At 41.8% G+C, this 23,753-nt stretch overlaps 1 protein-coding gene, 1 long non-coding RNA gene and 5 other non-coding genes across 8 annotated transcripts in view; 6 read left to right on the top strand and 1 right to left on the bottom strand.

Moving 5' to 3' along the window:
• The window catches only part of HDAC9 (histone deacetylase 9), an 875,224-nt gene that overhangs the window by 736,912 nt on the left and 114,559 nt on the right, over positions 1-23,753 (bottom strand). The gene's annotated exons all lie outside the window — the stretch shown is intronic.
• LOC141095446 (uncharacterized) overlaps positions 4,868-23,753 on the top strand; it is a 103,063-nt gene continuing 84,177 nt past the window's right edge. The window contains exon 1 of one of the 2 annotated variants that reach the window (XR_012233388.1): positions 4,868-4,992. This is a non-coding gene — a long non-coding RNA (uncharacterized lncRNA). Of the gene's footprint in view, positions 4,993-10,509; positions 10,615-23,753 lie in introns of those variants that run through there. The other variant, XR_012233389.1, reaches the window with a different exon arrangement.
• Positions 6,255-6,382, top strand: LOC141095982 (U4atac minor spliceosomal RNA). Its single transcript, XR_012233544.1, has one exon. It is a non-coding gene; the product is annotated as a U4atac minor spliceosomal RNA (small nuclear RNA).
• Positions 7,010-7,136, top strand: LOC141095976 (U4atac minor spliceosomal RNA). Its single transcript, XR_012233539.1, has one exon. It is a non-coding gene; the product is annotated as a U4atac minor spliceosomal RNA (small nuclear RNA).
• On the top strand, positions 10,470-10,595 carry LOC141095979 (U4atac minor spliceosomal RNA). Its single transcript, XR_012233542.1, has one exon. It is a non-coding gene; the product is annotated as a U4atac minor spliceosomal RNA (small nuclear RNA).
• Positions 11,852-11,978, top strand: LOC141095981 (U4atac minor spliceosomal RNA). Its single transcript, XR_012233543.1, has one exon. It is a non-coding gene; the product is annotated as a U4atac minor spliceosomal RNA (small nuclear RNA).
• LOC141095978 (U4atac minor spliceosomal RNA) lies at positions 23,293-23,419 on the top strand. The gene has a single exon (XR_012233541.1). It is a non-coding gene; the product is annotated as a U4atac minor spliceosomal RNA (small nuclear RNA).

Raw genomic sequence — 23,753 nt, 5'->3', positions numbered from 1 at the left:
GTGATTTGTGATGTCAGATGGAGAGTTCGACTGTAGTATAGCCGTCACTGCAGATGATCCCTGAGGGAGTAGATGGTGATGGCAGTGCAGATGTTAAACCCTCTCCAACCAGGGCTGACCCCCAGAGATTGTGATGAAAGTAGTAGGCACGGAGTAATAAGGTAGGAGACAAGGAAAGTACAGATGGGTACTTGGTGGACAGCATGGAGGTGAGATGGAGAAGGAGTTGGGGGACACTATGGAGAAGTTGGATTAATGTATTGACATCGGATCTGGTAGTGGATTCATGTACTAACCGTGTTCCTGATCATGTACAAATATACCAATCCATAACTGATCAGGCGTCATCATACGGCTGAGGCAGTCACCTTTCTGTCATTGGTTCCCTACTGTGGCTGTCACCCTGCTGCCGAAGTGGGAAAGGTGCCTTAGGCCGGGGTCACACTTGCGAGAAACTCGCACGAGTCTCACATCTCAATACTCGGCACTGCCGCTGGCACTCGAGACAGGAGTGCGCGGCTGCATGTATTTCTATACAGTTGAGCGCTCCGGTCCCGAGTGCTGGCGTCAGTGCTGGGTATTGAGATGCAAGACTCGTGCGAGATTCTCACAAGTGTGACTCCGGCCTTATAGAGCTGAAGGTTATTGTATATGAGGGATGTTAATGTGAAATCACAGTATCGTGTGAGCAGTATAAAGAGGAAAAGTGTGGTTCTAGTGCTGTATTCATCTACTGACGGTGGTTCTGGCACTGCCTCATTCAAGTACTGACTGTGGTTCTCATGCAGCTTTCATGTAATGACGATAGTTCTGTGTATAGGGGAGTCCACCATACTGTGTATAAGGAAGCTTGGGGCATTATATTGTTTATAGGGGAGCTATGGGCCCATCACTCTGTATATAGGGGAGCTGTGGCGATATCATACTCTGAGAGCTGTGGATCCACTATCCTGTATATTGGGATATTGGGGGACCCAGTAGACATTGTTAAATGTTAAGTGGGCACTTAAGAAGTATTATTGAAACAGGAAAATATTCAGGATTGAGAGTCCTCAGTAGTTGATACCTTTTAATGGCTAACTGAAAAGATGGTAATACATTGCAAGCTTTCGAGACTACTCAGGTCTCTTCATCAGGCTAGACTAATACAAAATCTGAAGTCACATATTTATGCACAATACAGCCTAGAAAAAATGCAATAGATAAGACAAGTGACGTGAAGCAGAACTATCAATATGGGAGAGGGAGAAACATAAATATAAACATTGGACCAGTTCATAGATAAGGAGTCTGGATGTTTTATGGTCCTCTGATTGGGGTCTAGTTCTGTGTTGCCCTGCAAGGTTTTAAAAGGAAATTCCTTAATTGATGTAAAAAGACATAAATCCATGCGACACATTCATTCCAGCACTGAGTATTGAAACAGGAGCACTCAGAGTATTGTCACTATCAAAATCTTAAATATGGACACTTTTCTAGGGCATTTGCACAGGGCATTAATCTTTTCAAGGGAGCAACTTTACCATCTAGAGGGAACAACTGAGGCATTTTAACTTGTAAAGAGCACAAGTGGTGGCATTATTATGCGGGGCAGTAAGAGTAGCTCTGTTTTGTATCACACAGCAGGTGCAGTAGCAGGGGCACCCACAACAGCTGCGGTTCAGTATTGGGGTATCAGTAGGATGGGTATAGATAGGGATGAGGCTGGAAATGTGAGAAGTCAAATATGTCTTTGTTGTAATCTCTGCAGCTGAGCCCTTGTTGGAGAAGTTGTCATGTCAATCTGGATCAGATGGAAAAGACAGGAAAATGAGCTACTCCACCAGATAGATCATCAGCTGTAAGTTCTGCTCTTTGTGTAGAGATTTATTTTCAGTAACAGCGTGACAATCTGCTGAAGTTCCTCTATATCCATGATCAAGGTTCACCACTGTAGTTGTGCACATGGTTATCTGGTTAGGGACCCAGTAAAATGCCCCCTACCTGAGCTCATACCCTAGCTATGCTTTTGGAACAGCCCCATAGACTATAATGGTGACCTCTTCTACAATACCATACACTTTATTGATCCAGAGGGAAATTATGGTATCACAGCAGCGTTACAACAGCATTACAAACAAAACATTATGAACAGCATTACATTACAAACTGCATTACATAGAGTAATTACTAGACACAGATCTTGCACATGACTAACCACAATACGTAACAAACAAAGGTACACAAATCTCTGATTATTTCCCATAGTGTGCCAGCCCTAGGTCGTAGCCATCTTTCACCCTTAGTGAATTGTTATACATCCCCATAGCAGTAGGCACAAACGATTTCCTGAATTTCTCCTTCTTGCACCTTAGTAGGATTAGACGGCAGCTGAATGTGCTCTTCTGATTCAAGAACAGCCCGTATAGTGGGTGTATATTATTGTTCATTATAGCCCTGCACTTCTTTTGAATCCTATCCTCCACTACCTCCTCAAAAGAGTCAAGATGGAGGTCAACAGCTGCACTTGCTTTCTTGATAAGTTTGTTGAGCTTATTGGCGTCAGCTACTCGCACACTGCTGCCCCAGCAAATGATAGCAAAAAAGATGGCGCTTGCTACAACGGACTGGTAGAAATTTTCCAGCATTTTACGGCACACATTGAACAACCTGAGCTTCTGCAGAAAGTACAGTCTGCTCATTCCCTTCTTGTGAACCTTCTTTGTATGACACCTCCAAGCAAGTTTGCTATCAAGGTGAACCCCCAAATATTTGTAGCTCTCAACCATCTCCACCTCCTGGCCTGCAATAGTGATCGGTAAGTACTCATCCTTTTTCCTTCTATAACTCACCACCATCTTTTTGGCTGTCTTTACATTTAGTGCTAGACAGGCCAGCACCAATCTACAAAGTCATAAACCACCCTTGTATATTCCTCCTCACCCTGGTCCCCCACAATTCCCCCTACAATTACTGAGTCATCTGACAATTTTTGGAGGTGACAGAGATCGGATTTATACTGAAAGTCAGCTGTATACAATGTGAAGAGGAAGGGTGACAGCACTGTACCATGAGGGGCTCCCACATTGCTCTGTACACTGCCAGATACCACCTCTCCCAACCTTACAAACTGCGGCCTGTCCATCAGGTAGACACTTATCCAGTTCACCATCCCCTCATCCACTGCCATATCAGTCAACTTATTTCGTATTAAAAGTGGCTGTAAGGTATTGAAAGCACTAGAGAAGTCAAAGAGCATGGCGCGCACTGCAGTTCCATCATTGTCCAAGAATGAATGTATTGTATGTAGCAGAGACACTACAGCATCATCCACCCCCAATCTCTGCTGGTATGCAAACTGCAGGGGGTCAGTGTAGGCCCTCACAATCAGGCAGAAGTAGGTAAATACTATTCTCTCCAGCGACTTCATAGCATGCAATGTTAAGGCCACTGGATGATAGTCATGTAGGGAAGTTGGAAAGGTGATCTTGGGAACCGGCACCAGACAGGTGGTCTTCCACAGCACTGGTATTCTCTAAGATTGTAGGCTCCTGTTAAACAGGAGCTGAAAGACATTACACAGTGGGTTTGCACACACTTTTAGGTCACGTGGACTGAGGCCATCAGGCCCAGCTGCTTTGCCAATGACTAGTTTACGAAACTTTAACCTCACATCGCTTGGGGAGACAGTGAAAGCAGAAAGTTCATCATCCAAAGTCAATGCTGCCGATCGTTCCGTAGCTCCATCCCTCATTCCTGATGACGCAGCACATGTGTTGGTAAATCTGTTGACCACACCTCCTTGGAATTGTAGTGTGACAGTTTATTTTCTAATTTAATTCGGAACGCCTCACGGGCATTCTTAATTTTCCCCTTTAAGTTCCTTTGTATTAATTCCTTCATTTTAAATGCCAGTTTTTTCTTATTTATTAAGTATTTCAATTCTTTTGTAATCCAAGGCTTGTTTTTTTGCATAACATCGAATCTTTTTAACTGGTACTACAGTATCAGTACAAAAATATATGTAATCAGTTACTCTTCCAACAATATCATTTACATCATCATGCTCTCCTCTGTCACATATCACCTCCAAGTCTGTGAGGTCAAATCAGTCTTGCAGAGCTTCCTCAGCTGCAGGACACTACTTCCTGATTAGTTTTATTGTTGCTGGTTGTTTGCTGACAACAGGTTGATAAGATGGAGACAATAGTATGAGGTTGTGGTCAGATTTCCCCAGGGGAGGTAATGCAGACGATGAATAGGCATCTTTAACATTAGCATAGAGGAGATCCAATATACTGCTGTCCCTTGTTGCACAATTAACATATTGATAGAACTTTGGAAGAGCCTTTGAGATCATGACTCTGTTAAAATCCCCAGAGAATAATGTTAAGGAGTTTGGGTGCTTTGTCTGAAGGTGAGCCGAGACCCCCACCAACACTTCCCTAGCTGCCTCTTGGCTTGCAGATGGAGGTATATACATGACTATTGCAATTCTCTAGGTAGTTAGTAAGGCCTAAGGCCAGCTGCTAAGAGTTCAATGTTTTGACAGCAGTGACTTTCCTTAACAGTTATGTGCCGCTGATTACACCATCTGTTATTAATATATAATATAACCCCACCACCCTTCTATTTGCCACACCTAGCCTTGTCTCTATCAGCCTGAACCATTTGAAACCCTGGAATCAAGACACTTGAATCAGGAACGTCCCCATGTAACCAGGATTCTGTAAAGCACCTAAGGCTGCATTCCTTGAACTCCTTCTGGATTTTACACAGAGCTAGCAGTTCATCAGTCTTATTTCCCAGTGAGCGTACATTGCCCATGATGATTGATGATACTGCTGGTTTAAACCTTCTTCTCCTGGACTTCACCTTTTTTCCTGCTCTGCAGCCTCTGAAAGGTCTCCACACTTCACGAGGAACCTCTGGTATGGCCACAGCTGGAGAAGGCTTCAACCTGCTCATCTCAAGAAGTCGATCTCTTGAATACACAACACGCTTAGTGACGGGGTAAGGGACTGCCAGCAGATCAGTGACCCTGTCCTTCGCTCCAGTCCACAACGTGACTGACTGTGTCCAGTGTCCACCTCTGTACACAGATGACTGCTTCAGTAACCAACAAGGTAGAAGCTGTGTGTATTGAGGAACTATAGTTGACAGAGGCTGTATTAGATTCATGTCCAAGGGTTCTAATAACTGCGCATCACATGTATCCATTTAGGAGTTGCATGTACCTGTGGGTGATGTACATAGTAGTGGCTGATCCAGGTGCCGATCCACAGCTGCGTGTCCAAGGGCACCTTCCCTCAATGGTCTGTCATGCAGGAACAGTGCGATCAACAGGGTGTAAAACATCCATCAATCTAAGGTTAAAGTTAGGGGTCCATCAAAGTTCCCAGGGTCCAAAAGAAAGTCCAACAGAAACAAACAAACTGAGTAGCTGCTACTGCAATGGGCTGCCAGTAGCACGGGGCCAGTAATATCTCCTCTATCCCTTCTATCTATGAAAACCATAGAAGATAGAACATGTATGTAGAAACAGGCCTTTGAATGAGAATCCCCACCAACAGTAACGTTATGCCCCATAATAATGCTACCTGCAATGTCCCCATGACTAGCATTAGCCACAGTACCAGCTGTCATTATGTTATCCAGGATCTACAGTGAAAAGTCTTTCTTATCAGACCAGTCAGTGGCTGTCCTCTCCCCGACTCTGGAGTAGACTTGGCTCCACTGTCAAGAGGATAAGAACTGTCTCTTTTTATGGGAGACTCAAGTAATACAAGTCTCATTATATGGTTACTGCCAAGTGGTTGGTAATTTTAATTCAGATGTGGCTTAATTCGGGCTGGTTTCATATGGATGAAGCATTCAGCCTCGATATGGAAACAAAGCAACAAAGGTAATATGGAAATCATTTGCAGAAAAGAATCCTGGGTATTATTTGCAGCTAGAACTCTCTTGGCCTTAAGTGAAGAGAATCCGGCTGATGAGGAAATTGTTAAAAAAATAAATGAACTAAATGTACAAAAATTACTGAAACAGCAATATCAGATTAAGAAAAATTGAGGCAATAGTGCTAAAATCAAACATTCACTGTATCTTCTATACAGAAGGCGCTAAGTTTTTAAAGGATTAATTAGTCTTTCTCATGAATATGTAAACTATTTGTAGAATAGCATGCTGGGTAAAATTTGCAACTTGATATCTTATGTCTTTAACTGAAGAGACATGTCTATACAGCTGTCATGGCCAATGAGGGTCAGTATTCAACCAGCTTTATTTTGGGGTTCAGCGTACTGACCATTGAATGTTTAATGAGGTTATTAATTCTGACACCAGAAACAACACAGAAGCATCCCTTGGGTGAAAGCTCTAGAGAGGTGCAATTTTTGGATTCTTTTTCTTTGAATCAGGATTAGAATCTACACAGAAAAATTATAGGGCCGGATTCATCATTTGTAGGATTTGTTTTAAGTCACTTTTCTTTCTCTGTCTTGTGATACTCACTGCCATTTAGTGACGAGTCGACACTCATTAAAATGGCACACGTGGTTCATGAATTTTGTGCAAAGGCAAAATTAGTCTTTTATTTCTTAAACTGTTTTTGTGTTTTTTTTTGTTTCTTTTTCTTTTTTTTTTTAGTCCAAAAAGTTGCATGTTTGACAAAATATCGTAAACATTTCTGCTGTATATAGAATAACTCTGGTCAGGGACTAGAGTACCTTTCAAAAAGTCACAACATTTATTGCAAAGGTTACAAATGATGAATTAGGCAAAAACAATCTCAAAACGCTAAATGATGAATTTTGTTAAAAAAAATGAACCAAACACCAAAAACTTGGTAAAAATCACAAGTCTTTGGAAAAACTGTCAAAAATGCTCTGCCATCAAGGCTACTTTTTTCCTTATGCAAACTATTTGTCGAAAAGCATTCTGGGAATGGTTAGCAACTTGAAATCTTATCTCCTTAATTTACAAAGGGCATGTGCAAGAGGCAGTCGTGGTCATTCCATATCAGTATTCAACCATCCTTCTCTTGGGGTTGAGCTTCTGACCAATGAATGCTTAATGAGGTTAGTACTGCTGACACCACAAACAACACAGAAGCATCCCTGGGGTGAAAGCTCTAGAGAGGTGCAATTTTTGGAACCCTGTTCATCTGGATCTGTAGATAAGCTTATTTTTATTACTGCCTACAGCTCAATTTTGTTACGTTTTAGTACAAAAAAAAGTTGCGCAATTTGCAAAATGCTTATAAAAAATGACTGACGTACATAAAGTCAATACAGCGGAGAAGCTAAAGTAGAGGTGCACCACATTTTGTAACTTTCTGAAAAAGCTGCATTTTCATGAATCAGTTTAAATTATCCGGAAAGGCCACACTAATGTAAAAAGCTGAATCATACCTAAACGCCCAAAGAGAACTTGTAAAAAGGTGCAAATTGTTTGAATTTGTCGGAAATCAAAAAGTCCATAATTCACACCAAGCAACGGGTGGAAATGCAATGAGGTATCGGGACTTTAGTAATTAGGGAGTGTAGTGAGGCTAAAATAGCCAAAAATGCTGTGTCCTCAAGGCTACTTTTTTCCTTATGCAAACTATTTGCTGAAAAGCATTCTGGGCATGATTTGCAACTTGAAATCTTCTCTCCATAACTTAGAAAGGGCATGTGTATGGGGCAGTCATGGGCAATCAGGGTAAGTATTTAACTATTCTCCTCTTGAGGTTGGGCTACTGACTGATGAATGTTTAATGAGGTTAGTACTGCTGACACCAGAGGTGCAGTTTTTGGAACTCTGTTCTTCTGGTTTAAAGAAATATCTGTAGATCTAGAGCTGGAGTGAATGCTGGTTTCATTGGTCCTAATCTTTCTGCTATAGTAGATACTCTGCTCTGTGTTTTATTATAAACATTTACTTCTTCACATGTCAGTAATTGTAAGCCAACATTTGTTTTTTTTAAGTTCTTTTTCTGTTCTGTGATATTCACTGCCATTTTTGCTCCAAATTCATCCATGATGAATTTTATGAAAAGTAAAAAAGTTGTTTTTTTTCTTTAACACATGTAGGATTTTTAGTAAAAAAAATCACATATTTTGTAAAATGTTGTAAAAATGTATGGAATATATAGAATCACTCTTGGGGTAGAAGGGGAATTGCAGTACATTTCAAAAAACTGCACAATTTGCTGCAAAAGTCACAAATGGTGAATTAAGGGCCCTTTACACATAGCGATATCGCTAAAGCGTCACCGATTTTGTTATGCAGCAGCAATATCACTAGCGATATCGCTACATGTGATACTCACCTCCGACCGGCTCCCCCGCTGGCTATCGCTGGTCCATTTCTCGTTGTCGGCTTCCTGCTGGCGCCGACAAGCAAGCCATGGACTCAGGTGGAAGACGGTCACCCTCGCCACGTCTGACAGGTGAGTACGACCGCCGACCGCTGCTGCATCACTAGTGAGATCTGCCTGTTTGGCAACTCACTAGCGACCATTTAGCGATGCACCAGCGATCCTGACCGGGTCATATCGTGGTCGGGATCGCTGGTGCATCGCTAAATGTAACTGGGCCTTTAGGCAAAAACATTTTATAACGTTTTATAAGACATGAAGGTGGGGAAGTGAATGCTTAATCTACTGCCATAGGTGGCCAAACAGTCTATTCTGTCTCCAACATGTCGCCCCCACCCCACATTTACACATCTATAGTGTTTCGTTTACTATCCGCCTTGTCCATTCATACATTAATATACACACAGGTATAAAAAAAAGAAATTGGGCAATAAAAGATTTACAAAATGTTTTTCAAGGGTTACAAACACTTTAGTGCCAATAAAGTGACAACTTCATGTAGATCATAGATGTGGTGTGCAGCACATGGGAAAAACTCATTGTTCTTGAACCTGCCCTGATCGTGTCCGGCTATACAAGTCTGAATTTCCCTGTAAAGTCGCACTTTGCAGTGTTGGATGGAATGACTTCCTAGGGTGTCACATTGTGACAGACTGCATCTGAGTCACAAATGTTTCCACGTGTGTTTGGATCTTGTGTCACTGGTCGCCCCGTTGCACACAACACACTTACTATAGACTTCAATACGAGCAATATATGTAATTTATTTGCAACTTAGCTATTTTATTTAGCGCAAAATCAGAGCTGCAAAATAGTCACAGACAAGTTGCACAAGTGGTTTTTATTGCAAGACGCAGGCCGTGCGCAGGTATGCGCTTGGCGGCGCATGCGTCCTTTTGACGGTGCGCCGACCAGCACCAAACGCAACCAGTTGCAATTTGGTGCACTTGGCGCACCGTCAAAAGGACGCATGCTCGGCCAACTGCATACCTGCGCACGGCCTGCGTCCCCAGTGTTAAAGATAGGGGACACAGGTCGCATGCAGCGTCATGCACCCATAGGCGGAGCTACCGGAGGAGGCGCAGCAGGGGGCGGGGCTTAGCGGTGGCCGTGCGCAAGCCGACGCTGCTGCATGAAACGCTAATATGAAAGCACCCTTACAGATACTAATGTGAAATACTGACCAAACACTGAACGTGTGAACGTGGCTTAAGACTTGTGTCAATTTTTTTTCTTTTTTCAGTTTTTTTGGGTGTAGATGGTTCAGCAGTTGTCACAAGGCCTCATTCACACTGGGGTAATCTGATTTTTGGTAGGTCCAGAACACAGATTAATTGTTAATTTCTCTATTACAGTATCTTACCAGTGTTTCATTAATGCAACCATTGCTGTATGGTGGAAACATTTACTTATTCAAGTCAGTAAATGTAATCCAAAATCACGAGTGGAACCTACACAGAGGAAAACTATAGGGCCCCATTCCTCATTTACATTTCTTTAAGTCCCTTTTCTTTTTGTCTCTTATGGTTTTTGCAGACTTTTTGCACAAAATTCATCAAAATGGCGCCTGTGATTCACACATTTTGCTCAATGCCCCATTTGAGCTTATTTTAGTTTCTGCCTACAACTCTTTTGCTACGTTTTAGTGCAAAAAGTTTCACAGTTTGCAAATTCTTTAAAAAATGACTGACGTACATAAAATCACTGCAGCGGAGGGGCTAAAGTAGAGTTGCACCACATTTTGCAACTTTCTAAAAAAAGCTGCATTTTCATGAATCAGTCTAAATTATCCAGAAAAGCCACACTGATGTAAAAAGCTGATACCTAATCACCCAAAGAGAACTTGTAAAAAAGGCGCAAATTGTCTGAATTTGTTGGAAATCAAAAAATCCAATAATTCACACCAAGCAACGGGTGGAAATGCAATGAGGTATCGGGACCTTAGTGATCAGGGAGTGTAGTGAGGCTAAATAGCCAAAAATACTGTGTCCTCAAGGCCAATTTTTTCCTTATGCAAACTATTTGCTGAAAAGCAGTTTGGGAATGATTTGCAACTTGAAATCTTCTCTCCATAACTTACATAGGGCATGTGTATGGGGCAGTCGTGGGCAATCAGGAGAGGTAGTCAACCATCTTTCTCTTGGGGGTTGAGGTACTGACCAATGAATGTTTAATGAGGCTAGTACTGCTGGCACCACAAGCAACACAGATGCATCCCTGGGGTGAAAGCTCTAGAGTTGCAATTTTTGGACTTCTCTTCTTTTGGTTTAAATGTAAGACTTTAAGTTTTAGAGTTGAGGAGGAACATACATGGTCTCACTCACTGTGTGATAACTTTGTTCTGTTTTTCTATAGCAGATTCTGTGACTGTTTAACCAGCATTTCTGTTTTACAAATATGATTTGGCAAAAACGTTCTTATTTACGTCTGCAATTGTAAATCAGGATTGGACTCTACACAGAAAATCTATATGGTCTGATTCATCATTTTTTTTTTTTTTTTTTGTAAGTCACTTTTCTTTTTCTGTCTTGTGAGACTCACTGCCATTTTGTGACAAACTCATTTAAATGGCACACACAGGTCATGAATTTTGTGTAAAGGGCCTGTCACACTAAGCGATATCGCTAGCAATATCGCTATAACGTCACTGGTTTTGTGACGTTATAGCGATATTGCTTGCGATATCACTATGTCTGATACTTACCTCCGACCGCTCCCCCGATGGTTATCGCTGATCGAGCGAGAACGTCCTGGGCCGTTTCTCGTCGTCAACTTCCTGTGGCGCCGACGAGCGACGCGTGGACGCAGGCGGGAGGATGTCAGGATCGCCGCATCTGACAGGTAAGTAGTGACCCCTGACCGCTGCTATGTCGCTGGTGAGATCTGCCTGTGTGGCAGCTCACTAGCGACCACTTAGTGATGCACCAGCGATCCATATCGTTGTCGGGATCGCTGGTGCAACACTTAGTGTGACAGTACCTTAAAGGCAAAATTAGTCTTTTATTTCTTTAACTGTTTTTGTGTTCTTTTTTGGGTTTTTTTGTCTTTATTTTAGTCGAAAAAGTTGCGTGTTTGACAAAATATCGTAAACATTTCTGCTGTATATAGAATAACCCTACTAGCGTGCCTTTCAAAAATTCACAAAATTTATTGCAAAGGTCACAAATGATGAATTAGGGAAAAACAAACCTCAAAACGCTAATCCCCTTCAGTGGAGAACAGAAAAAAAAACAAAAACAGGTAAATCTATAAAATATACTTAAAAAAAAGTGCAAATGGAAAGATGAATTTAGTTAAAAAAAAATGAACAGAACACCATAAAACTTGGTAAAAATCACAAGTCTTTGGAAAAATTGCCAAAAATGCTCTGCCATCAAAGCTACTTTTTTCCTTATGCAAACTATTTGTCGAAAAGCATTCTGGGAATGGTTAGCAACTTGAAATCTTATCTCCTTAATTTACAAAGGGCATGTGCAAGGGGCAGTTGTGGTCACTCAGTGTCAGTATTCGACCAGTTTTCTCTTGGGGTTGAGCTACTGACCAATGAATGCTTTATGAGGTTAGTACTGCTGACACCACAAACAACAGAGAAGCATCCCTGGGGTGAAACCTCTAGAGAGGTGCAATTTTTGGAATCCTGTTCATCTGGTTTAACGGAAGATCTGTAAAGTTGGTTTCATTTGCACTGTAAGGCTGGAGTCACACTGGCGAGGAATACGGGAGAGTGAGAGGCGCTAAAAGCACGCATTAGACACGGACAAATGATTCTCTATGGGGTCACTCGCACCAGGCGTATATTTCTCCTCCGTATCCTACGCTCCGTGCCACTCGCAGCATGCTACGATTGTCAGCGTACTACGGCCGTAATACGCCAATGCAAGTCTATGGGTGCGCAAAAAATACGGATTACACACGGACCACACGTGTGACTTGCGAAAAATACGCACCTGGTGTCTTTTAGAAACCCTGTCATAGGGCTCCATTATATGTCCATTTTGCAAGCCTGCGAGAAAATCTCGCCATACGGATGCCATACGGATTGCATACGCATGCTGACATGCACAAAATACGCGACCACACCTTGATTACGGATGACATACGGAGCACTATTTAGGGGTCTGTCATCCGTATTACGCATGTAAAATACTGACCGTATTTTGCGCAGGTTAGTGTGACTCCAGCCTCACAATTTGATTTTGGTTGGTCCCAATTTTTCTGTTATAGTAGATACTCTGCTTTGTGTTTTATTGTAAACATTACTATATGGCAGAAACATTTACTTATTCACATGTCATTAATTGTAAGCCAACATCAAGATTAGAACCTATTTAGAAAAAATCCATGGGCCTGATTCATTATTAGCATTTTGTGTTTTTTAAGTTCTTTTTTTTCTTTAACACATGTAGAGTTTTTAGTAAAAAAAAAAAATCACGTTTTGCAAAATGTTGTAAAAATGTATGGAATATATAGAATCACTCTTGGGGTAGATGGGAAATCACAGTACATTTCAAAAAGCTGCAGAATTTGTTGCAAAGGTCACAAATGATGAATTAGGCAAAAACATTTTAAAACTCTAGACACCTCCCGCAATGGAGAAAATTAAAAAAAAAACAGGCAAACACATAAAAGAAACTTAAAAAAGGCATAAATGGAAAAATGAATTTAGTGCAAAAAATTAGCAAAAGACCAAACATTTGGTAAAAACGGCAGGTATAAATGCAAAAATGAATCAGGACAATAGTGTTTTGGAGCCACTCCTGGTTTTGGCTTTGATGAAATACTGACCAAAAAACAGATGTGTGAATAAGACATGAAGGTGGGGAAGTGAATGCTTAATCTAGTGCCATAGGGTCCAGACAGTATTCTGTCTCCAACATGTCGCCCCACCCCACATTTACACATCTATAGCATTTCGTTTACTGTCCGCCTTGTCCATTCATACATTAATATACTGTACACACAGGTATTAAAAAAAGAAATTGGGCAATAAAAGATTTACAAAATGTTATTCAAGGGTTACAAACACTTTGGTGCCAATAAAGTGACAACTTCATGTAGATCATAGATGTGGTGTGCAGCACATGGGAAAAACTCATTGTACTTGAATCTGCCCTGATCGTGTCCGGCTATACAAGTCTGAATTTCCCTGTAAAGTCGCACTTTGCAGTGTTGGATGGAATGACTTCCTAGGGTGTCACATTGTGACAGACTGCATCTGAGTCACAAATGTTTCCACGTGTGTTTGGATTTTGTGTCACTGGTCGCCCCGTTGCACACAACACACTTACTATAGACTTCAATATGAGCAATATATGTAATTTATTTGCAACTTAGCTATTTTGTTTAGCGCAAAATCAGAGCTGCAAAATAGTCACAGACAAGTTGCACAAGTGGTTTTTATTGCAAAACTTTTTAGAATATTGCTGTTTCACAACACATGTTGCCTTGTAGCCCCAGTCTTAAGGGCCCGTTACACGTAGCGATATCGCTAGCAATATCGCTGTAACATCACTGGTTTTGTGACGTAGCAGCGATATCGCTACATGTGACACTTACCTTCGACCGGCTCCCCCGCGATGATCGCTGATGGTGCGAGAACGGCCTGGGCCATTTCTCGTCTGCTGATTCCTGCTGGGCTTCCTGTGGCGCCGACGAGCGACGCGTGGATGCGGGCGGGAGGACGTCAGGATCGCCGCGTCTGTCAGGTAAGTCCTGTTTCACACTTCCGTTTTTTCAAATCCGTCAAAATCCGTTGGTTTCCATAAAAAAACGGATCCGCCATTTTTTTGCAGGATCCGTTTTTGTCCCATAGCGGTTACCGCGGATCCGTCAAAAAACGGATCCGTTTTTTTAAAAACGGATCCGTTTGCATCCGTTTCTGTCAAAAAAACGGAAACGGATCCGTTTGGCGGACACAAAAACGGAAGTGTGAAACAAGCATTAGTAGCGACCCCCGACCACTGCCATGTCGCTGGTGAGATCTGCCTGTGTGGCAGCTCACTAGCGACCACTTAGCGATGTACCAGCGATCCATATCGTTGTCAGGATCGCTGGTGCATCGCTACGTGTAACGGTACCCTTAGGCCTCATTCAGACGTCTGATTTTTCATACTCTTGAAAACACAGACTGTTGTTCATCAGTGTTTGGTCCATGTGTCAGTCGTTTCCATCAGTCCTTCGGTCAGCACACTGATGCCATTTGTGTGCAGTATGTAATTTTTACAGACCCAAAGATTTGTATGGGTGATTTTCATTCATTACATCAAAATATGTACATGTCTCCATGATGTTTTTGTGGACATATTGTCCGCAAAAAATCTTGGACATGTGGACCACCCCATAGGCTAATGACTGCATCTTCAATCCATGAAAACCATAGAAGATAGAACATGTCTGAATGAGAATTCTCCACAAGTCATGTTATGCCCCATAATAATGCCACCTGTAATGTCCCCATGAATAGCATTAGCCACAGTACCAGGTGTCATTATGTTATCCAGGATCTACAGTAAAAAGTCTTATCAGAGCAGTCAGTGACTGTCCGCTCCCCGACTCTGGAGAAGACATGGCCCCACTATCGGGAGGGCAAGATTTATCTCTTTTTGTAGAAGACTCGTGTAATACAAGTCCAGTTGTATGGTTACTGTGGTAAGTTTAATTCAGATGTGGTTGGTCTCATATGGATGTAGCAATCAGCCCTGGTATGGAGATAAAGCAACAACAGGAATATGCAAATCATTTGCAGTAAAGAATCCTGGGTATTATTTGTAGCTGGAATATTCATTGCTTTAACTGAAGAGAATCCTGCTTATGAGGAACTTGTTAAAAGAAATTAATTGTCCTGAAATGCACAAAAAATACTTAAACAGTTACAATGAGGAAGGGAGGTGGGGGAGGCAACAGGGCAAAAATGGGGGGGGGGGAAACAATCACTGTATCCTCTAGAAGAGGTTTGGGAAAAACTGCACTTCCCAGCCTGCAAACATGACATATTGAGGGCCTGGAGGACTGGAGCTTGGGAAACACAGATCTAGAACAAAAGGAGCCAAGTCTCTAAAGGATTTATTAGTCTCTCATGAAGAGAGGTTCAATTTTTGAATCACTGTTCTTCTGATTTCAAAGTAAGGCCACATTCCTATGTTCATTGTTTAGTCAGTATTTTATATCAGTATCTGTAAGCGAAAACAATCAAAATACAGATCTGGTGACGCCTTTCTATTAGATTTTTCCTCTGATTGTTGCACTCCTGGTTTTGACTTACAGATACTAATGTGAAATACTATCCAAACACTGAACGTGTGAACGTGGCCTAAGACTTGTGTCCATTTTTTTTTTTTTTTAGATTTTTTGGGGTAGATGGTTCAGCAGTTGTCACAAGGCCTCATTCACACTGGGGTAATCTGATTTTTGGTGGGTCCAGAACATAGATTAATTGTTAATTTCTGTATTATAGTAGATACTCTGTTGTGTAAATCTTACCAGTGTTTCATTAATGCAGCTATTGCTGTATGATGGAAACATTTACTTTTTCACGTCAGTAATTGTAATCCAAAATCACGATTGGATCCTACACAGAGGAAAACTATAGGGCCCAATTCCTCATTTGCATTTCTTTAAGTCCCTTTTCTTTTTGTCTCTTATGGTTTTTGCAGACTTTTCGCACAAAATTCATCAAAATGGCGCTCGTGATTCATACATTTTGCTCAACGCCCCATATGAGCTTATTTTTATTTTTGCCTATAACTGTTTTTTGCAACATTTTAGTGCAAAAAGTTTCACATTTTGCAAAATGCTTTTAAAAAATGACTGACATACATAATATCACTGCAGCGGAGGGACTAAAGTAGAGTTGCACCACATTTTGCAACTTTCTGAAAAAGCTGCATTTTCATGAATCAGTTTAAATTATCCGGAAAAAGCCACACCGATGTAAAAAGCTGAATATCTAAATGCCCAAAGAGAACTTGTAAAAAGGTGCAAATTGTGTGAATTTTTTGGAAATCAAAAAGTCCATAATTCACACGAAGCAATGGGTGGAAATGCAATGAGGTATTGGAACCTTAGTGATCAGGGAGTGTAGTGAGGCTAAATAGCTAAAAATGCTGTGTCCTCAAGGCCACTTTTTTCCTTATGCAAACTATTTGCTGAAAAGCATTGTGGGAATGATTTACAACTTGAAATCTTCTCTCCATAACTTACATAGGGCATGTGTATGGGGCAGTCATGGGTAATCAGGGTAAGTATTTAACAATTCTTCTTTTGGGGTTGAGCTACTGACCAATGAATGTTTAATGAGGTTAGTACTGCTTGTAGGGCTGAGCAGGTTCTCAGGATGCAGTGACGAGACAAGGTATTGTAATGTATAATAATTAGATCTGTCTCTTTAAGTAAGCCGGACTTATGGGACTTGGAGGGTGGAGACAAGAGGGATGAGAAGGGAAGTTTCAGTTTCACTTCTGGTAGCATGGGAATGCAACTGTTATGCTGTGTGCTGGAGGACGAAGAATAATACATATCTAAAGTTTAATACCTTGAATTCTTCATAACGTGTGGATATTACAACTGGCGACGAGGATGGGATATAATCACCTACTGCTGTGAGTACGGACTCTATTTTACCGCTTCACACGCCAGCACCACTGAGAGACTCTATCATGGCTGACTACTTGCACACATTCCCACAGTTTGATATGACTGATGTCATTAATCTCTCCCATAACTGGAGAAAATGGCTAAACAGATTTGAGAATTTCCTAGAAGCCATGGACATAAAGGAGGAGAAAAGAAAGAGAGCTTTGCTCCAGCACTGTGCAGGCACAGGAGTCTATGACATATACAGTATGTTACCTGTAGCAGAAACAGACACATACAGCAACTGCACTATAGCTCTCACTGGCTACTTCAACCCCAAACAGAACATCAGATATGAAAGATATAAATTCAGGATTGCCAAGCAGCTTCCAGAAGAGTCCATAGACACTTATGTCACACGACTGAAAGAGTTAGCACATGGATGTGCCTTTACAGATGTAGATGATGAAATCCTAACTCAAATAATTGTCACCTGCTCGTCTAATAACCTAAGGCGTAAGGTTCTGCAGCAGGATATCTCTCTACATGATTTGCTCAAAATGGCCCGTGCTATAGAAATAGCAGATCATCAGGCTACCGTAATGGAGAATGGGGATAAATTACATGTGCATAATCTCAAACAGAAAAATTTACCAGACAAACAAGCCCAGAAACAGAAGAAATGTTATAGATGTGGACAGGATTTCCCTCACCACCAGAACAAATGTCCAGCTATGGGACAAACCTGCAGTAAATGTGGAAAAGGGAATCATTTTGCAGCTGTTTGCAAATCAGCGCACTACAAGCCTCCGCTGCCTATGACAAAATCTGCAGATGTAAAAGTGATAAATCAGGACACAGAAGAAATGTCTGCGACTGAGAACTATGTGTTCACTACCTCTGTCACTGGTTCAGTACAGTCTCCCTGTGTTACAATCTCAATCTGCAACACTGACATTACTTTTACAATAGATACAGGAGCTTCAGTGGATATCATAGATGGCACTACATATGAACAATTGAAAACAAGGCCAGTCTTACAACAAGTGCAGACTAAAATTTTTCCTTATGGATCTAAAACACCTCTAGCTATAATGGGACAATTTGATGCTGAAATCAGATATAAAGAAAACAGGCAGAAAACCACTTTCCACACATTACAAGGATCGGGAGGCTGTCTTCTCAGCTATCACACTGCCTTGGAGCTAGGGCTCATCCAGATTATTCATACCATAACTGACCCTGCGGATATGGATGTACAAACTATGGTGAACAGCTTTCCCCCCCTATTTAGTGGTTTGGGAAAACTAAAGGACTCTCAAATACACCTTCATGTGGATGACAATGTTCGTCCAGTAGCCCAGCCTCACAGGCATATTCCATTTCACCTGAGACAGAAGGTAGAAAAGGAACTCCAATTGCTCATGGATGAGGACGTTATTAAAACTGTTACTGGTCCCACTCCGTGGGTCTCTCCACTTATGGTAGTTCCAAAACCAAAGACTCCTGATCAAGTGAGACTGTGTGTTGACATGCGCCTGCCCAACACCGCTATCCAGAGGGAAAGACATATCTCACCTACAATTGATGACATTATTCATTTATTAAATGGAGCCACCGTCTTTTCAAAGCTCGACCTCAATAAGGGATATCATCAATTAGAACTGAGTCCAGAGTCCCGATATTTGACCACATTTTCCACCCATGTGGGCCTCAGAAGATACAAAAGATTGACTTTTGGAGTCTGCTCAGCAGCAGAAATTTTTCAGGATGCAATAAGGAGTGTCATTCAACACATCCCAAATGCCTTTAATTACAGTGATGACATATTGGTTTTTGGTAAAACTCAAGCTGAGCATAATCGTGCTCTATATGCTATCTTCGAATGCCTGCTTTCTGCTGGACTCACTTTAAACAAAGAGAAGTGCGAGCTTGACAAGGGTTCATTAGAATTCTATGGTCACATCTTCTCGGCAAAAGGAGTACAACCAGACCCCAAGAAAGTGGAAGCTATCAGAACAGCCTCAATTCCACAGGATGCCAGTGAAGTGCGTTCTTTCCTTTGGAATGGCAAGTTACTGTGCTAGATATATTCCGAATTTTTCAACAATCAGCAATCCACTACGGGAACTTACAAAACAAAGTTGTATTTTTCAATGGTCTCAAGGCTGTCAGGCCTCTTTTGAAACAATTAAAAATTAACTCTGCTCGACAACCACTATGGCTTATTTTGATCCAGCTCTTCGAACTGAACTGATTGTGGACGCCAGTCCCGTGGGACTGGGTGCTATTCTAGCGCAGTACAAGGATAACAATCAAAATCCTCACATCATTTCTTATGCAAGTAAGAGCTTAACAAACACTGAAAGAAAATATTCTCAACCTGAAAAAGAAAGCTTGGCAGTTGTCTGGGGATGTGAACACTTTCACTTATTTCTCTATGGAGCTCCCTTCACCATTGTCACAGATCATCAAGCACTTCTTACAATTTTTGGAAATCCCAGAGCTAAAATGCCTGCACGAATTGAACGATGGGGCCTACGTCTACAGGACTACAACTATAAAATTGTTCACAAACCTGGAAAATACAGCAATCCGGCTGATTATCTTTCAAGACATCCTACTAATGATGATATACCTGTGCATTCCTCCATTGAAGAATACCTACGTTTTGTTACAGATCATGCCGTGCCAAAAGCACTTTCTCTTGATCAATTTATAAATGAAACAACAAAAGACAAGACACTCTGTGCCCTAATACAAATCATCCAAAATCGAAGGTGGCATGAAATTCAAAAAGAAAAATTTCCTGATTCTGAGATCGATCTGAAAGAGTTAAAACTATTCTCAAACGTACGTGAGGAATTATCAGTCACTGAAGAACACCTCATTCTTCGAGGTACCAAACTAGTTGTACCCAAGACTTTGCGTAACTTAGTCATACAGATAGCACATGAAGGTCATTTAGGAATTGTTGGCACAAAGAAGTTACTCAGAGAAAAAGTGTGGTTCCCAAATATGGATCACTTGGTGGAAGAAAAGGTTAGACGCTGTTCTACTTGTCAATTAATCACTCCATCATCAAACTTAGAGCCATTACAAATGTCTCCGTTACCCACTGCTGTCTGGGAGGAAGTGGCAGTTGATATATATGGACCATTGCCAAATGGCCAATACATTCTCGTAACAATTGATGAATATTCTCGATACCCTGTCATTTCATTTATCTCTTCAACATCTGCTAATAATGTCATACCAGAGCTGGACGACATTTTCTCGGCATATGGTATTCCAAGAGTGGTCAAAACAGACAATGGACCTCCATTCAATGGACATGTGTTTACACAATTTTCTGAATACTTGGGATTCAATCACAGGAAAATCACACCTTGCTGGCCGCAAGCCAATGGAATTGTGGAACGTTTTATGCGCACTCTGGGGAAACGTATCAAGGCAGCGAGTCTGGAGCACATCCCACTGAAACAGTCATTATACAAATTCATGCGTAATTACCGCAATACGCCACACTCCACTACTAATGCTGCTCCAGCTCATTTAATGTTCAGCAGAACCCTGCGTATACGTCTCCCTGATGTGACCAGCCATCCCCGACCGAGTGACTCCTCAGTGAGATCCACAGATTTCTCCAACAAACAAGCCATGAAACGTAATGCAGACAGAAGGCGAAGGACACAGTCAAGTGCCATCGAAAGAGGGGATGTCGTGGTGGTACGTCAAAGACCAATCAACAAGACCTCACCTGTATATGGTCCTGCAAAATATTATGTTACCAAAAGGAAAGGCAGCATGATCACAGCTGAACGAGATGGACACTCCATAACGCGAAATTCTTCATATTTTAAAGTCATGCCGCAGAATGATGACAATGAACTCTCTTTGGTGGAAGATTTGGTATCCGATGGTGGAGAGGACCAACAAGAGGTAGCTGGTCCATCAACAATGAACCCTCTCAATGAGCCCAGACGTTATCCTACACGAGAGAGAAGAGCTCCATCGAGGCTTATTGAAGAAGTGTAACTACAGTTTTGTTTGTTTCTCTGGTTTTAGAATTGAACAAATAAGACAAAACGGACATATGATTTCTTTGGACGTTTTCATGTTGTTGCATTTATCAGTAATATAGATTATTTATTAAAAAAAAAAAAGGGGATGATGTAATGTATAATAATTAGATCTGTCTCTTTAAACAAGCCGGACTTATGGGACTTGGAGGGTGGAGACAAGAGGGATGAGAAGGGAAGTTTCAGTTTCACTTCTGGTAGCATGGGAATGCAACTGTTATGCTGTGTGCTGGAGGACGAAGAATAAAACATCTAAAGTTTAATACCTTGAATTCTTCATAATGTGTGGATATTACAGGTATGACTTGTGAAATCAACTTTTATAACTTGGAGCCGCTGGGGCTATGCTGAACAAGTAACAGGGGTAACAACAATCTGTTTTCGCAGGGACTCAACAAAATAAACAATACTTTTCTTATATTCAATATGACTAACCCGGCTAGTCTGGACGTCGAAGGCCACGTATGGCCCAAACTATGGGTCCTTATTTCCTATAGTTCACTTATACTTCCAGACGTCACTCGGGTTCACAGGTGCGGCCGCTTAGAGGTCGCTGAACGCGGCTGCCTTGACGCCTCGCTATCTCGGGATGATTTGAGCTTGACAGGCCCTGAAGAAACTGTGCAGATGGGGCACAACAGGCCCTGAAGACTCTGTGCTGGAGGGACACAACAGGCCCTGAATGATCTGTGCTGGTGGGGCACAACAGGCCCTGAAGACTCTGTGCTGGTGGGGCTTTCAGGAAGTCTTTTACCGGCTCTCGTCTCACAGTGCAGTGATGACGCAGTTCCCCAAATGATGTTCGGCCAGCCTCTGCTCAGGGTCCCCTTGTAGATGGGACGTGGGCCTCTATTGCCGCCTATGGCGAGGTGGCGTCCACTGAGGCCGGTGATGGCAGGGCCGCAGCTGTGGAAGGAGACAGGGGGGCAGTGTCCAGGCCACTGCAGCCATTTTACGTGTCGTCACAGTGACGACTTGAGGTAACGGACCTGCCTCAAAAGGGCGGGGGACCTCGGGCCTGGCTGTGTGCAACCGTGGGCGGGGAGCGGCCTCCGGTGAAAGTCTCTCACGTTTCTCTTGTCGGTGAGTGCGTAGCTTTCTCCTCACAGACTTCTGACGGTGTCCCTTACACACACCGCTTGTCACCCCGTCTCTCTCTAAGTCACACGGTTTCTCTCCTCCTGTTACACTCTCTGCCAACTGCCACCTGAGCGCGCCCCCTCCTCCCTTTGTCCTCGCCCTGCCCCCTGTTGCCCTGACACCTTCAGTCGTGTGTCTCCCTTTGTTGTCCCCCCAGTGTTGTTCCTTCAGGAACCCTGATGGCGGTCCCCTGGGTTCCGGCCCAGTCACTGTCTGGGAGTCCTCCTCCCCACATGCTGACACCACAAACAACACAGAAGCATCCCTGGGGTGAAAGCTCTAGAGAGTTGTGATTTTTGGACTCCTATCCTTTTGGTCTAAAAGTAAGATTTCATGATTTAGAGTTGAGGAGGAACATACATGGTCTCATTTACAGTGTGATAACTTTGTTCTGGGTGACCCTGAACACAGGATAATTGTTCTTTAGCAAATTCTGTGAATGTTTTACCAGTATCTCTTTTTTGCGAACATTATGATTTGGCAAAAACGTTCTTATTCACGTCAGTAATTGTAAACCAGATTCATCATTTACTTTTGTCACTTCTCTTTTTCTGTCTTGTGATGCTCACTGCCATTTTGTGACAAACTCATTAAAATGGCATACACGGTTCATGAATTTTGTAAAAATTTTATTTGTATTATCAGTATTTTATTTCTGTCTTAAACTGTTTTTTTTTTTGTTTTGTTTTTGTTTCTTTCTCATTTTTTTTATTCCGAAAAGTTGCATGTGTCACAAAATGTCGTAAACGTTTCTGTTTATATAGAATAACTCTGGTTAGGGACTAGAGTACGCTTCGAAAAGTCACAACATTTATTGCAAAGGTCACAAATGATGAATTAGGCAGAAAACATCTCAAAAACCTAATCTCCTTCAGTGGAGAATGGGAAAAAAACAGGTAAATATATAAACTAGACTTCAAAAAGCTGCAAATGGAAAGAAGGATTTAGATCAAACAAAAAAAGAGCAAAAACTTGGTAAAATTTACAAGTGTTTGGGAAAATGGCCAACAATGCTCAGACATCAAGGCCACTTTTTTCCTTATGCAAATTATTTGCTGAAAAGCATTCTGGGAATTGCTAACAACTTGAAATCTTATCTCCTTAATTTACAAAAGGCATGTGTATGGGTCAGTCATGGCCATTCAGTGTCAGTATTCAACCATCCTTCTCTTGGGGTTGAGCTACTGACTAATGAATGATTAATGAGATTAGTACTGCTGACAACACAAACAACACAGAAGCATCCCTGGGGTGAAAGCTCTAGAGAGGTGCAATTTTTGGATTCCTGTTCTTCTGGTTTAAAAATAAGATTTATAGATTTTGAGTTGTATAATAGCCATATGTTCTCATTCACATAATGATAATCTGATTCTGGTGGGTACGCAACACAGAATAAAGGGGTTGTCCATTACTAGGACAACCCTTTCCCAATTTTAATGTTTACCCCCATGAAAATAAAAACACTTAGGGTATGTGCACATGCTGCGGATTCTGCTGCGGATTCGCAGCGTATTTGGCCCTGCGGATCCGCAGCAGATCTGCAAGTGATGTACAGTACCATTTTAGCCTATTAACAGAAAAAAACACTGCAGATTTTTCCGCGGATTTAAATCCGCAGC

The sequence above is a fragment of the Dendrobates tinctorius genome, unplaced genomic scaffold (assembly GCF_039654945.1).
Source record: "Dendrobates tinctorius isolate UK_male_01 unplaced genomic scaffold, ASM3965494v1 ptg000070l, whole genome shotgun sequence".
Taxonomy (NCBI): domain Eukaryota; kingdom Metazoa; phylum Chordata; class Amphibia; order Anura; family Dendrobatidae; genus Dendrobates; species Dendrobates tinctorius.
Note: the sequence above shows the minus strand (reverse complement) of the source record. Positions and strands in the feature narration are given on the sequence as shown.